The sequence below is a fragment of the Schistocerca cancellata genome, chromosome 1 (assembly GCF_023864275.1).
Source record: "Schistocerca cancellata isolate TAMUIC-IGC-003103 chromosome 1, iqSchCanc2.1, whole genome shotgun sequence".
Lineage (NCBI taxonomy): Eukaryota > Metazoa > Arthropoda > Insecta > Orthoptera > Acrididae > Schistocerca > Schistocerca cancellata.
The window spans coordinates 330,628,779-330,642,816 of NC_064626.1; the positions used below are offsets into that span (position 1 = coordinate 330,628,779).

Here is a 14,038-nt window from a genome sequence, read left to right on the forward strand (position 1 = left end):
TGTACTAAACATGAGCAGCGTGTGGCCGGCGGCGGATAGACGGCGTCTGGCGTGAGGCCCTGCTGAGTGCGCCGGCGGCCTCGTGACAGTGTCTTAAGCACTTCGTTACCATACTGGAAGTAAACAGCAGGACACAGAGATAGGATATCTACAGGCAGTTACAAGCTCCGGTCCGCAATGGCGACTAGGTGAGTAAGATATAACTAGCGACCAGTACGTGTTACGAGACCTTGTTCAGCAGCATTTGGGCGACCGGATAGGACTGGTAGGAGGGGGGGGGGGGGGTGAGCGAGCGGGAGGGGAAGGGGAACTTGGCGGCGCACGTGAGCCTGGCGGGAACCGGTGTGAGCAGCTCGGCGCGGCCCTACGCGGCGCGGCGCAGTGCTGTCTGTCCCGCGCGCAGCTATCAGCGTCCTCCTGACACGGTAAGCGGCCGGCGCGGCTCCACAGCTGCACGCAGCTACGCTCAGCTGCCGCCCGACAGTGATCTCACTGCCCGGCGCTTTGTGACGTGTGTGGCTCGCATTTCAAGCGGCGAACCGCCGTGACTGGCACTTCACCAGAGCGTTGCGCAGTCGCCGCTGCGACACCACCGCGTCGACACATATCCCGTGCTCCGCGTCGCGAACTAACAAGCGTTAAGTGCTGCCCGAGGAACAGAGCGCGAGCTGCAAGGTAACTTCTTGAAGATCAAAAATGTGAGCCCGACCGCGACTAATCTGTTAGAAAGATTCGCAGCTCTACAGTGGAAAGTTCAGTTTATAAATAACCATAGCGCTGCTGCTTCGTGCCGATTTTGTTTCGAACATGAAACTTCTCCTTTCAGGCTCAATGCTAATACCTGCCGAGCTATCCTTGGCGACTCGTGACCTGCCCTCCTCGCTGTTTCAGTTCAGCCAGTGCCTTTTCCCGACAGGCAGGCAATGCGTGCAGGGGAGACAATGTGAAGTTTCCAGAATGAGATTTTCACTTTGTAGTGGAGTGTACGATAATATGAAACTTCCTGGAAGATTAAAACTGTGTGACGGACCGAGACTCGAACTCGGGACCTTAGCCTTTCGGAGGCAAGTGCTCCACCAACTGAGCTACCCAAGCTACGCCCCGTCCTCACAGCTTCAATTCTGCCAGTACCTCGTCTCCTACCTTCTAAACTTCACAGAAGCTCTTGTGCGACCAGTGGCAGAATTGAAGCAGCGAGGACGGGTCGTAAGTCATGCTTGAGTAGGTCAGATGGTAGAGCACTTGCCCGCGAAAGGCAAAGGTCCCAAGTACGAGTCTCGGTCCGGCACACAGTTTTAATTTGCCAGGAAGTTTCAATGTGAAGTTTGGAAACTGGGAGAGAGAGGACCGTTCAGACATGGCGCAGTGAGGGTGGATAGTGAGATGTGCCTGTGTGGATAAGCAATGTCCGCAAAAGTCAAATACCATCACACAGTGTTAATCTTCCAGCACGTTTCTGTACATAGTCCGCTACGCGGCGAATTCACATTCTGGAACCATAAAGCTGCCGCTAACCTATTCACCGCCATTTCACAGGGGTTGGGCGGAAATATAGAAAATATGGAAATGCTTGCTTCAACATGGACGCATATGGTAGCCAAGCCTGCAGCTTACGCTGTTGTGTTTGACCGTGAGCGGGATCTGTGCAATGTCGCCAATACGTTGCAAGCGTCAGTCGAGCTCAGTTCTGTGTGGTTGTGAGTGCATTGTGTCGCAGCTAGGCGACGTCGAGCGTGGATAAATTGTTAGTGCACGTACGGTGGGCACTTCCGTAATGAAGGCAGACGAAGTGTTACTTGTTCCAAGAGAGACCGTATAGTGGATTTATACCGCATACAGAGAACGAGCGCAAAAAATAGCCCCTAAGACACAACGAAGACGAAAGTGGCCGAGTGGCCGAGCGGTTAAAGGCGCTACAGTCTGGAACCGCACGACCGCTACGGTCGCAGGTTCGAATCCTGCCTCGGGCATGGATGTGTGTGATGTCCTTAGGTTAGTTAGGTTTAAGTAGTTCTAAGTTCTAGGGGACTTATGACCACAGCAGTTGAGTCCCATAGTGCTCAGAGTCATTTGAACCATTTTTTTTTGTGACTTGAGTCATCGTGAAGGATGGTTATAAGACGAAGAATAGATGGACGATAGTTGCAAAATCCGCTGCAGAAGAGAATGTGACACTCGCTAACTCTGTCAGCACCAAAACAACACGAAAGGACATCCATAAACAGGGAACTGCAGGGCAAGCTGGAATTCCAAAACCACTCATCAGTAATCCAAATGTCAGTAACAGGAAAACATGTAGCCGAAGCCTAAAAATCTGGACTATGGGATAAGTTATTTCGTCAGAGGAATCTTGTTTCAAACTGTTTCCAGCATCTGGCAGAGTTTACGCCTCAAGATTGAAATACGGCATAGGTTCGGTGATGATATGGGCAGTCATATCGTAGTATTCCGTGGGCCCCATAGCTGTCCTATAAGGTCACATTACTGCAAAGGATTGCGTGGCTATTTAGGCTGATTAGGTCCATCCCATGGTAAATGGTGATGTTGTGTTCCAACGCGACGGTGGCCCTCTTCACGCAGCTCGTATCGTCCAGGTCTGGGTTTGTGATCACGAAGATGAATTGTCACATCTACCCAGATATCAACATTATTACAGTTTCTAGCGTAATTTGGAGAGAAGGGCCCGTGATCGCTTATCACTTCCATTATCGTTAGCTGAACCCGCCACTATTTTGCAAGAAGAATCGTATAAGACCCATTTATCCTCTCCGAGACGACTAGAAAATGTTTTTGATGCTGATGGTTTCCCTTCACCGCATTAGACATGGTAACTTTTCTGTTTTAGGTGTTTCCATATTTTTATCCAACCCGTCTATAATGGAGAGCTTCTGCTGTGTTTGGAAAGAAGTTGCAAGGACACACACATAAAAAGCAATACCCCAGCAGTGAGGTCGCGCGGTTCGCTATTGTGAAATGTGGAGCAGTTTTTCTGTGTTCCGAGGTGTGGGCTTTTGTTCAGATGATGGACCGGTCTTTACTTAATCCTTCTAACTGTCCATTTAGACAAAATGGAGCAAACCGCAGCAGCTGTTGAACCAATAATATTTTATTGTTTATAACCGGTTTCGGAATAATATAATTCCATCTTGTGTCATGCACTGTTAGCTATAAGCATACGTTACAACTATGGATAAACAGTCATTCAAAAATGAAAATTTACAATAAACCGACGACTGGGAATTATTGACATAAAGCATAACATAAGTACCGTTGTTTTCCACTCTAAGTCGTCTGTGGGACAAAAAATTCCGTATTCCACTTTATACAGGAGGGAAACTAAGAAGTTAACAAAATGAAAAAATGCCTTAGAAAACCACTGTTTCTAGAGTCACGAATCTCGAAACATGAAATACTAAAAAAAGGAAAAGGACCACACAATACGCGAAAGAGTCTTACATAGGACTACGCAATCACCGCCTCGCTCGTTTGGCCGTACTGAAAGGAAAATAATGAACAGTTGGGGGAAGAGACTAGCGTGATCGCGCACCGTACGTGTCGCAAACCAAGTTGCTGCATAGGGCTATATTAGGTGGAAGGTTTAAGGTCGCGAGCGGGAAACCAAGATAAAAGACTGTGGATGCTCTAAACGCTAGGGAGGAAGAAAATATAAACATCTCGATGTAAATCACAAAACTGTGTAACCAATACATTAACCAATTTTTGTAGAGAAAGATCAGACCATTTGATAAAATTAGAGTTAGAGGAGGAAATTCTCCAAACCAGACAAAAATTTAAAAAACGTAACTTAAGAGATAACCTGAAATGCGTCTTAATTGGCTAAAATACTAGTACATCTGTTTACATTACCTTTAAATGTTCCATTCGTTCATGATCCTTCTTAGGCAACGTATACGCTACAAATGGATGGCAGCGTTACGAAGGTAACACGCGTACAGCATGTTACAGCCACTAGATGGCTCTTACGTCGATATCATAAGATCAGAGCGCTACATACTTGGCTACGTACTTGGCCATGTGCACGAGGTGTTTTTTGATCGTAGAGGTTTTATTTCTGATAAACTTGTATATTGTGTTACATTTTATCCATTAATGTGACAACTTGGTATGAGGTTCCAACTCATAATGGTTCGGATATATACGTTCGTTAATAATTTCACGAGGTTGGGAGCGGAGGCTTCGTATAATTTCTGTCTCTTAAATTACAGTGTGCAGAACGTGGTGGTTACACAGCTTTTTTTTATACCTAGATGTACAGCAGCGTTTAGAGCACACACACTCCTTTAATGGGTTTACCCGATATCGTTTTAAACCTCCCACCTGCCATAGCTACAGTACTTGCAACAACTCGGTTTGCGTCTTGTGTGGCGGGCGCTCTCAATCGTCTTTCCTCTCAGCAGTTTTCCTGTTAGACTGAATTTCCTCACGTCGAGAAAAGATCTGCTTCATTTGATAAAATATTTTCTATAGCCAAGATCGCAGTAATACTTCTTTATTTTCGATAACTAGTTTCTACAGACTTTACTGTCATCATCTGGTCTGTGACATAGTGCTGTACATGTAATATATCTCCTATCATGATTTATGACGTAAGATTTGAGAAAAACAGTTTTTTATTGACATTACGAGGAACGGAAAAGGAAATTGTACATTTACAAACCTTCAATAATTTTCGTTGCAAAAATTGTTCATTGTAATTTGGAACCTCATGCTAAGTTGTTATATTAATGTAGCACATCATACAAACGTTTGTCAGAAGTAAAAATAAAACATTTACGATCAAAAAGCACCTCGTGCAAATGGCCATGTCCGTATATACTGCACTCACAGATGACTGTTAAGTCTTAAAAATCACAATATACAGTAAATGCACACTAGTACATCTGTTTACATTACCTTTAAATGTTCCATTCGTTCATGATCCTTCTTAGGCAACGTATACGCTACAAATGGATGGCAGCGTTACGAAGGTAACACGCGTACAGCATGTTACAGCCACTAGATGGCTCTTACGTCGATATCATAAGATCAGAGCGCTACATACTTGGCTACGTACTTGGCCATGTGCACGAGGTGTTTTTTGATCGTAGAGGTTTTATTTCTGATAAACTTGTATATTGTGTTACATTTTATCCATTAATGTGACAACTTGGTATGAGGTTCCAACTCATAATGAAGGCGTTTCGAAACAAAATTTTTTGAAGATATGTAAATGTAGTTACGCCATAAATCTTGAAAGGAGATATATTACATGCACTATGTTATAGACCAGGGAATAACAGAAAAGTATGTCGAAATCGGTTGTCAAGAATTAAAAAGTAGTAATGCGATCTTTGCTATAGCGAGTTTGTTACCAAGTAAGACAAGACGTGCAAAATGGTGTTTCCTGTCGGAATCCTATGTAAGTGTCTTTCGTATGTTGTCCTCTTCCTCTTTTTAACATTTCGTAGGTGTTTCGTGATTCCGCAGATAATGGTTTTTAACAGATTTTTTCGCTTTGGTAACATCTTAGGTTCCTTACTTTATTAAGTGGGAATTGAAGCTTTCGTTCCACGGACGACGTAGGGAAGAAGAGAAAAATAGTTCTTTTACACTTTATGTCAATCTACTGCTTCATATTCATCTTTGAATAAATATTTATAACTGTATACAAAACACAACAATTTCCCCCCCTACCTAACGTTGACTTCCGTATCTGACAACACAACCACGACAAAACTCATGATACATTCCCATTTCTGTCGCATCTACATACGTGTACACGTCCGGAATGTTGTCGTAGAAGTCGAAACAAACAAGTCGTGACGCAGCCGCCAAGGTCTTCACCAGTATCAGCGTAGCGAATTGCATCGATCCAGAGGCACTAACGAGTTTGAATCTATTATTTCAAGAGTTACATGCGGATTTATTGAACGTGAAGTTAAATATGTCAAAAATATAAACGTCTTAAGCTACTTTACCTGTTTTTTGAAGATAGTTCACATGCAGAGGAGAGAGCAGATAGGTGGAAAGAATACATTGAAAGCCTCTATGAGGGTGAAGATTTGTCTGATGTGATAGAAGAAGAAACAGGAGTCGATTTAGAAGAGATAGGGGATCTAGTATTAGAATCGGAATTTGAAAGAGCTTTGGAGGACTTACGGTCTAATATGGCAGAAGGGATAGATAACATTCCATCAGAATTTCTAAAATCATAGGGGGAAGTGGCAACAAAACGACTATTCACGTTGGTGTGTAGAATATATGAGTCTGGCCACATACCATCTGACTTTCGGGAAAGCATCATCCACACAATTCCGAAGACGGCAAGAGCTGACAAGTGCGAGAATTATCGCACAATCAGCTTAACAGCTCATGCATCGAAGCTGCTTACAAGAATAATATACAGAAGAATGGAAAAGAAAATTGAGAATGCGCTAGGTGACGATCAGTTTGGCTTTAGGAAAAGTGAAGGGACGAGAGAGGCAATTCTGACGTTACGGCTAATAATGGAAGCAAGGCTAAAGACAAATCAAGACACTTTCATAGGATTTGTCGACCTGGAAAAAGCGTTCGACAATATAAAATGGTGCAAGCTGTTCGAGATTCTGAAAAAAGTAGGGGTAAGCTATAGGGAGAGACGGGTCATATACAATATGTACAACAACTAAGAGGGAATAATAAGAGTGGACGATCAAGAACGAAGAAGGGTGTAAGACAAGGCTGTAGCCTTTCGCCCATACTCTTCAATCTGTACATCGAGGAAGCAATGATGGAAATAAAAGAAAGGTTCAGGAGTGGAATTAAAATACAAGGTGAAAGGATATCAATGATACGATTCGCTGAAGACATTGCGAGAAACTTAACATCAGGATTGATGATCACGAAGTCAATGAAGTTAAGGAATTCTGCTACCTAGGCAGTAAAATAACCAATGACGGACGGAGCAAGGAGGACATCAAAAGCAGACTCGCTATGGCAAAAAAGGCATCTCTGGCCAATAGAAGTCTACTAATATCAAATACCGGCCTTAATTTGAGGAAGAAATTTCTGAGGATGTACGACTGGAGTACAGCATTATATGGTAGTGAAACATGGACTGTGGGAAAACCGGAACAGAAGAGAATCGAAGCATTTGAGATGTGGTGCTATAAACGAATGTTGAAAATTAGGTGGACTGATAAGGTAAGGAATGAGGAGGTTCTACGCAGAATCGGAGAGGAAAGGAATATGTGCAAAACACTGATAAGGAGAAGGGACAGGATGATAGGACATCTGCTAAGACATGAGGGATGACTTCCGTGGTACTAGAGGGAGCTGTAGATGGCAAAAACTGTAGAGGAAGACAGAGATTGGAATACGTCAAGCCAATAATTGAGGACGTAGGTTGCAAGTGCTACTCTGAGATGAAGAGGTTAGCACAGGAAAGGAATTCGTGGCGGGCCGCATCAAACCAGCCAGTAGACTGATGACCAAAAAAAAAGTTCACATAAATACAGTAAAGGAAGTATACAGAACAAACAAGTGTTCCTTTGCACAGAATTTCTGTGTTGTGGCTCTGCGGACGTATTGAAGATCAGCAGATGGCACAAAACGTGGAAAACTTGACAGTTGATTGCTTGTCAGTTCAGAGAGAGTTTTCTTTCGGAGAAGGGTGAGACGGCCGGATACCGGTGCTTGAGGAGCAAATGCACGTAACTTCTCCTTATCTCACAGTACTGAACAAGGTCTCGTAACACTTACTTGTCGCTAGTTATATCTTACTCACCTAGTCGCCATTACGCATCGGAGCTTGTAACTGCCTGTAGATATCCTATCTCTGTGTCCTGCTGTTTACTTCCAGTATGGTAACGAAGTGCTTAAGACGCTGTCACGAGGCCGCCGGCGCACTCAGCAGGGCCTCACGCCAGACGCCGTCTATCCGCCGCCGGCCACACGCTGCTCATGTTTAGTACGGCACCAGAATCCACCTTCCATGTACAAAACAGATTCAGACTTCTGACTACAATTAATAATGGGTTACATATCAGACGTTAAGCGTTTAAGAGAGTTCTTTTGGTAGCCTACGGTCGTTTTAAACTCTAATCCTGGGTAATTTGTGCTCCATTTTAGGCACAAGCTAGTTTTCCATGCATGTCACTGTTTATGGTGCGTTATCTTCTAAACAATGTTTCACTGATTAATACAAGAGTGCGCGCTAGAAAGTAACACCTCCCAATTTTTCGCTCTGTTCTCAATGTTGGTGAAGGTATTACACGTCAGCAAATACACTATGGATGAAAATGACTTTTTTTTTATCATCGGTAATACTGGAATTCGATATGGTGTTGGCCCACCCTTAGCCCTGATGACAGCTTCCACTCTCGCAGCCATACGTTCAATCAGGTGCTGGAAGGTTTCTTGGGGAATGGCAGCCCATTCTTCACGGAGTGCTGCACTGAGGAGAGGTATCGGTGTCGGTCGTTGAGGCCTGGCACGAAATTGTGTTCCAAAACATCCCAAAGGTGTTGTTTAGCACTCAGGTCACTACTCCATGCAGGCCAGTCCATTAGAGGAATGTTATTGTCGTGTAACCACTCCGTCACAGGCCGTGCATTATGAAGAGGTGTTCGACCGTGTTGAAACATGCAGTAGCCATCCCCGAATTGCTCTTCAACAGTGGGAGGCAAGAAGGTACTTAAAACATCAATGTAGGCCTCTGGTTTGAAAGCGCCACGCAAAACAACAAGAAAAGCACGACCGCACCATAACACCATCGCCTCCGAATTGTACTGCTGGCACTACAAACTTTCACCGATAATTCGCCATACCCACGCCCTGTCATCGGATCGTCACATTGTGTACCGTGATTCGTCACTCCACACAACGTTTTTCCAGTGTTCAATCGTCCAATGTTTACGCTCCTCATACCAAGTGAGACGTCGTTTGTCATTTACTGGCGTGATGATGCCGGCTAGAGTGGCCGAGCGGTTCTAGGCGCTTCAGTCCGGAACCGCGCTGCTGCTACGGTCGCCGGTTCGAATCCTGCCTCGGGCATGGATGTCTGTGATGTCCTTAGGGTATTTAGGTTTAAGTAGTTCTAAGTCTAGGGGACTGATGACCTCAGATGTTAAGTGCCCTAGTGCTCAGAGACATTTTTTACTGGCGTGATGTGTGGCTTATGAGCAACCGCTCCACCATGAAATCCAACTTTTCTCACCTCCCACCTAACTGTCAAACTACTTGCAGTGGATCCTGATGCAGTATGGAATTCCTACGTGTTGGTCTGGATAGATGTCTGCGTATTACACATTACGACTCTCTTCAACTGTCAACAGACGAGGCCGACCTGTACGCTTTTGGGCTGTACGTACCCCTTCACGTTTCCACTTCACTATCACATCGGAAACTGTGGACCTGGGGATGGTTAGGAGTGTGGAAATCTCGCGTACAGACGTATGACACAACTGACACCCAATCACCTGACCACGTTCGAAGTCCCTGAGTTCCGCGGAGCGCTACATTCTGCTCTCTCACGATGTCTAATGACTACTGAGGTCGCTGATATGGAGTAGCTAGCAGCAGGTGGCATCACAATGCACCTAATATTAAAAACGTATGTTTTTGGAGGTGTCCGGATGCTTTTGATCACATAGTGTTTTTGGTCGGCTTTCCCGCTTCCCTGCCGCAGCTGTCACCCTCTGCCACTAGAGGGTTCCGAATTGTAGCGTGTTAACTTGGCGCTGTGCAACGTAATTATGTCGGTCAGTCAGTAACAGTATGCTGTAATCGAGTTTCTAACCACAGAAAACGCACCTCCATTTGAAGTTCACAGAAGAATGAAAGTTGTGTACGGTGATGGTTATATCAACATCGGTAATGTGCGACTTTGCCTTGATCGTGTTCATGATAAAGAGAAGTGGCTGAACCTTCTTCTGACATGGAATAAGGGAGATTGGACATATGTGAAAACTTTTGCGTTTTGACCAATCAGATTTCTCCAGTGCACTTTCATCAGTCATCCTCCATACAGTCCCGACTTGTCCCAATCCTATTTTCATCTGTTTCAAAAACTTAAAGAACACCTCTGCGAGCTTCATGAAGTGGTGAAAGCAGAAGTGAAGTTGTGACTCCCTCAACAAGCTCATTCTACATTGACGGCATCAAAAAACTAGTCGTCCGTTGCGAGAGACGTATTCGTCGCCATTGTAACTATATTGAGAAATGGATCTGTGAACATGAAGAATAAAGGTATAGAATGTTAATAAAGTTCGTTTTATTTAAAAAGCTTTAAGAGTGCTCTTATAGGAAAAACTGGAAGCATTAGTATTTTAGTGCGCCCTCTTAATTTTATAGGTACATTCCCCTGTATATGGGTGTACCGTTTCCAAAATGCATTACAATACAACTAATGGTAAAGAAGTAATAAGTTAAAACTTCAAACCTGATGATTCAGTTTTATTACGCGAAGGGCGAAAAAGTAGTAAGTTATAAACTTCTTTTTCCTCCGTCTATCGTTTTGTGGCTTTTGTTAGTAAAAACTAGTTTGTAGTTATGTGTAACGTTTGTTGCAAATCACTGGGTGCTCTCATTGTCAATAATAGACAAATGAGCCTGGGTCTTTGCGCGCGGTGAATTACGCTGCCTCAAGACATATACGCAGTTTATAACTATGCTCGTGCTACTACACTCCTGGAAATGGAAAAAAGAACACATTGACGCCGGTGTGTCAGACCCACCATACTTGCTCCGGACACTGCGAGAGGGCTGTACAAGCAATGATCACACGCACGGCACAGCGGACACACCAGGAACCGCGGTGCTGGCCGTCGAATGGCGCTAGCTGCGCAGCATTTGTGCACCGTCACCGTCAGTGTCAGCCAGTTTGCCGTGGCATACGGAGCGCCATCGCAGTCTTTAACACTGGTAGCATGCCGCGACAGCGTGGACGTGAACCGTATGTGCAGTTGACGGACTTTGAGCGAGGGCGTATAGTGGGCATGCGGGAGGCCGGGTGGACGTACCGCCGAATTGCTCAACACGTGGGGCGTGAGGTCTCCACAGTACATCGATGTTGTCGCCAGTGGTCGGAGGAAGGTGCACGTGCCCGTCGACCTGGGACCGGACCGCAGCGACGCACGGATGCACGCCAAGACCGTAGGGTCCTACGCAGTGCCGTAGGGGACCGCACCACCACTTCCCAGCAAATTAGGGACACTGTTGCTCCTGGGGTATCGGCGAGGACCATTCGCAACCGTCTCCATGAAGCTGGGCTACGGTCCCGCACACCGTTAGGCCGTCTTCCGCTCACGCCCCAACATCGTGCAGCCCGCCTCCAGTGGTGTCGCGACAGGCGTGAATGGAGGGACGAATGGAGACGTGTCGTCTTCAGCGATGAGAGTCGCTTCTGCCTTGGTGCCAATGATGGTCGTATGCGTGTTTGGCGCCGTGCAGGTGAGCGCCACAATCAGGACTGCATACGACCGAGGCACACATGGCCAACACCCGGCATCATGGTGTGGGGAGCGATCTCCTACACTGGCCGTACACCACTGGTGATCGTCGAGGGGACACTGAATAGTGCACGGTACATCCAAACCGTCATCGAACCCATCGTTCTACCATTCCTAGACCGGCAAGGGAACTTGCTGTTCCAACAGAACAATGCACGTCCGCATGTATCCCGTGCCACCCAACGTGCTCTAGAAGGTGTAAGTCAACTACCCTGGCCAGCAAGATCTCCGGATCTGTCCCCCATTGAGCATGTTTGGGACTGGATGAAGCGTCGTCTCACGCGGTCTGCACGTCCAGCACGAACGCTGGTCCAACTGAGGCGCCAGGTGGAAATGGCATGGCAAGCCGTTCCACAGGACTACATCCAGCATCTCTACGATCGTCTCCATGGGAGAATAGCAGCCTGCATTGCTGCGAAAGGTGGATATACACTGTACTAGTGCCGACATTGTGCATGCTCTGTTGCCTGTGTCTATGTGCCTGTGGTTCTGTCAGTGTGATCATGTGATGTATGTGACCCCAGGAATGTGTCAATAAAGTTTCCCCTTCCTGGGACAATGAATTCACGTTGTTCTTATTTCAATTTCCAGGAGTGTTTAATGAAACAGTTACAGGTAAGGAGGACTTAATAACACTTGAGCACTAGTGCCGAACTAAGATGCCATTACATAACATGATAGAATCACTTAATTAAAAAAAAACTACAACAGAAACACTGATCTTAAGAAAAATGTTTATGTACCCAGATGTGTTAATAAAAATTAGTAGATAATGTTGCGCAAGGAACTCAGCAGATATGCAGAGTGCAGGCTTTAAAAACAGCAACATAAAATAATTTGACTGCAAGAGACACAAAAAACTTCTGAGCAAATTTTCAGATAACGGCCAGCATTTAACTAGGCCAAGACGAGCTGAGCAAATTTTCAGATAACGGCCACCATTTAACTATGCCAAGACAGCCTCCCATAATAATAATAAAGTTTAAAATCTCTGAGTGCGTCGGTGAACAAACAATTACGACGACTTATTCCGTGTCAGTTACACAATATAAGGGAGCGGGTTCCACAGCTTCACCGCTTCCCTTCAAATTTTGTACCCTGCGAAGTCACAGAACTTGTATCTCCAAGCTGCCCATGTCGACAAAACGCCCAACCAGTTTCACACCACAACGTGTAACGGTCATCACACTCGTTCGGCAGCCGTTGACTTTTGTTTCCCCCGCGAATGACACGAGCTCTCGAGGGTTACCTGTCGAAGGCTATGAACCAACTCGCTTCGTCTGCGAAGCCGCAATATGACACGCGAAAAGCAAAGATAGCTTACATCAACCACAATCGATCTCAACGATACATGAACAAAAAACCACTGGCGCCAGCTTGCCACGTCTCACAGATCTCATTTCAAACATGTTTGCTAGAACCATTCAATTTCTAGATTATCTTTCCGTAGCTTATCGCGTAGCATCGCTATAGAAAAGCTTTCACGCACATTATCTACGATTTTCCACTGTCTATGTTTCTCTTCCGTAGAATACTGTGCTCAAGTCCCTTTTCTTCAATTCTGTGCCTATGTTTTACACGAGCAGAGCTCTAACGTTAAGGGGATCGTTCTTGTCATGTGTGCATGTACCGCCATCCGTCTACGTGTAACTGTTTTTTGTAATCTTCCAACCGAAAAGAAATTTTTTTCACATCTTCCCCGGCCGTTTAAACTCTAGTTCTGTGTTTAGCAAATAGCTTCTTTCTGTTTTCCCTCTGAAAATGTTTGTTAGATTTGTTTATTACTAATCCTTACTGTGTTTTACGTAAAATGCCACTTCATCCAGCATTTCTTCTAACCCTTCCACTGAAGATTCACATGATGTTAGCTAACATGAAGACGCTAATGGTCAAAATTTTTCACTACATCTACAAGTTTCACACATTTTCTTCGTTTTTGTCTATTACTCCTTCCGTTACTTAGACTGAGAGTTTTCTCCCCACTATCTTTAAAATTTTTGAAACAGGTTAGAATTATTTATTTAAAGTGTGAACCATACAGACATTTCCCAGGTTATCAAAAATCTAATCAAACGTTCTATCTCGACAAATGGTTATGACCTTCATGTTGTGCTCCTGACAGCTTGTGGGGGATGCGTTGAAAGTGAAATTTGATTGATGAAGGTTTGTTAGGTGAAACTGAGTCAGTCTGGTTGGGGTAATGGTTTACATAGCTACATCTCATCAAGTTTATGCTATGACGGATCAGTAACGGAACTAAAAGAAAATAGATTCAAAAAGCCAACACAAGATGTCCTTTCGAAAACCATCATGGGATAAACGATTTAATGTCCCGTCCCAACGTATTAATTGTACAGAGGTTCCCGCCATCAGTTCTCGGCTGACAAAACGTCGTAAAGAGGTAGTTAGTACAGAAGACTGTCCACTGATTTGATCATAACTTGCACACTGCTATCGTTCCTACTACTGACGAACCAAACCCAACGAGGAAAATTTCTTCCAGCATCTAGGCGAGATTGGTGACAGCTCTTTGTGTTAATAAATGAAAT

At 44.9% G+C, this 14,038-nt stretch overlaps 1 protein-coding gene across 1 annotated transcript in view; it reads left to right on the forward strand.

Moving 5' to 3' along the window:
• The first annotated feature begins 353 nt into the window (after positions 1 to 353).
• LOC126161302 (uncharacterized) overlaps positions 354 to 14,038 on the forward strand; it is an 83,616-nt gene continuing 69,931 nt past the window's right edge. The window contains exon 1 of the mRNA XM_049917053.1: positions 354 to 425. The gene's annotated coding sequence lies outside the window, so the exon portion shown is untranslated. The remainder of the gene's footprint in view (positions 426 to 14,038) is intronic.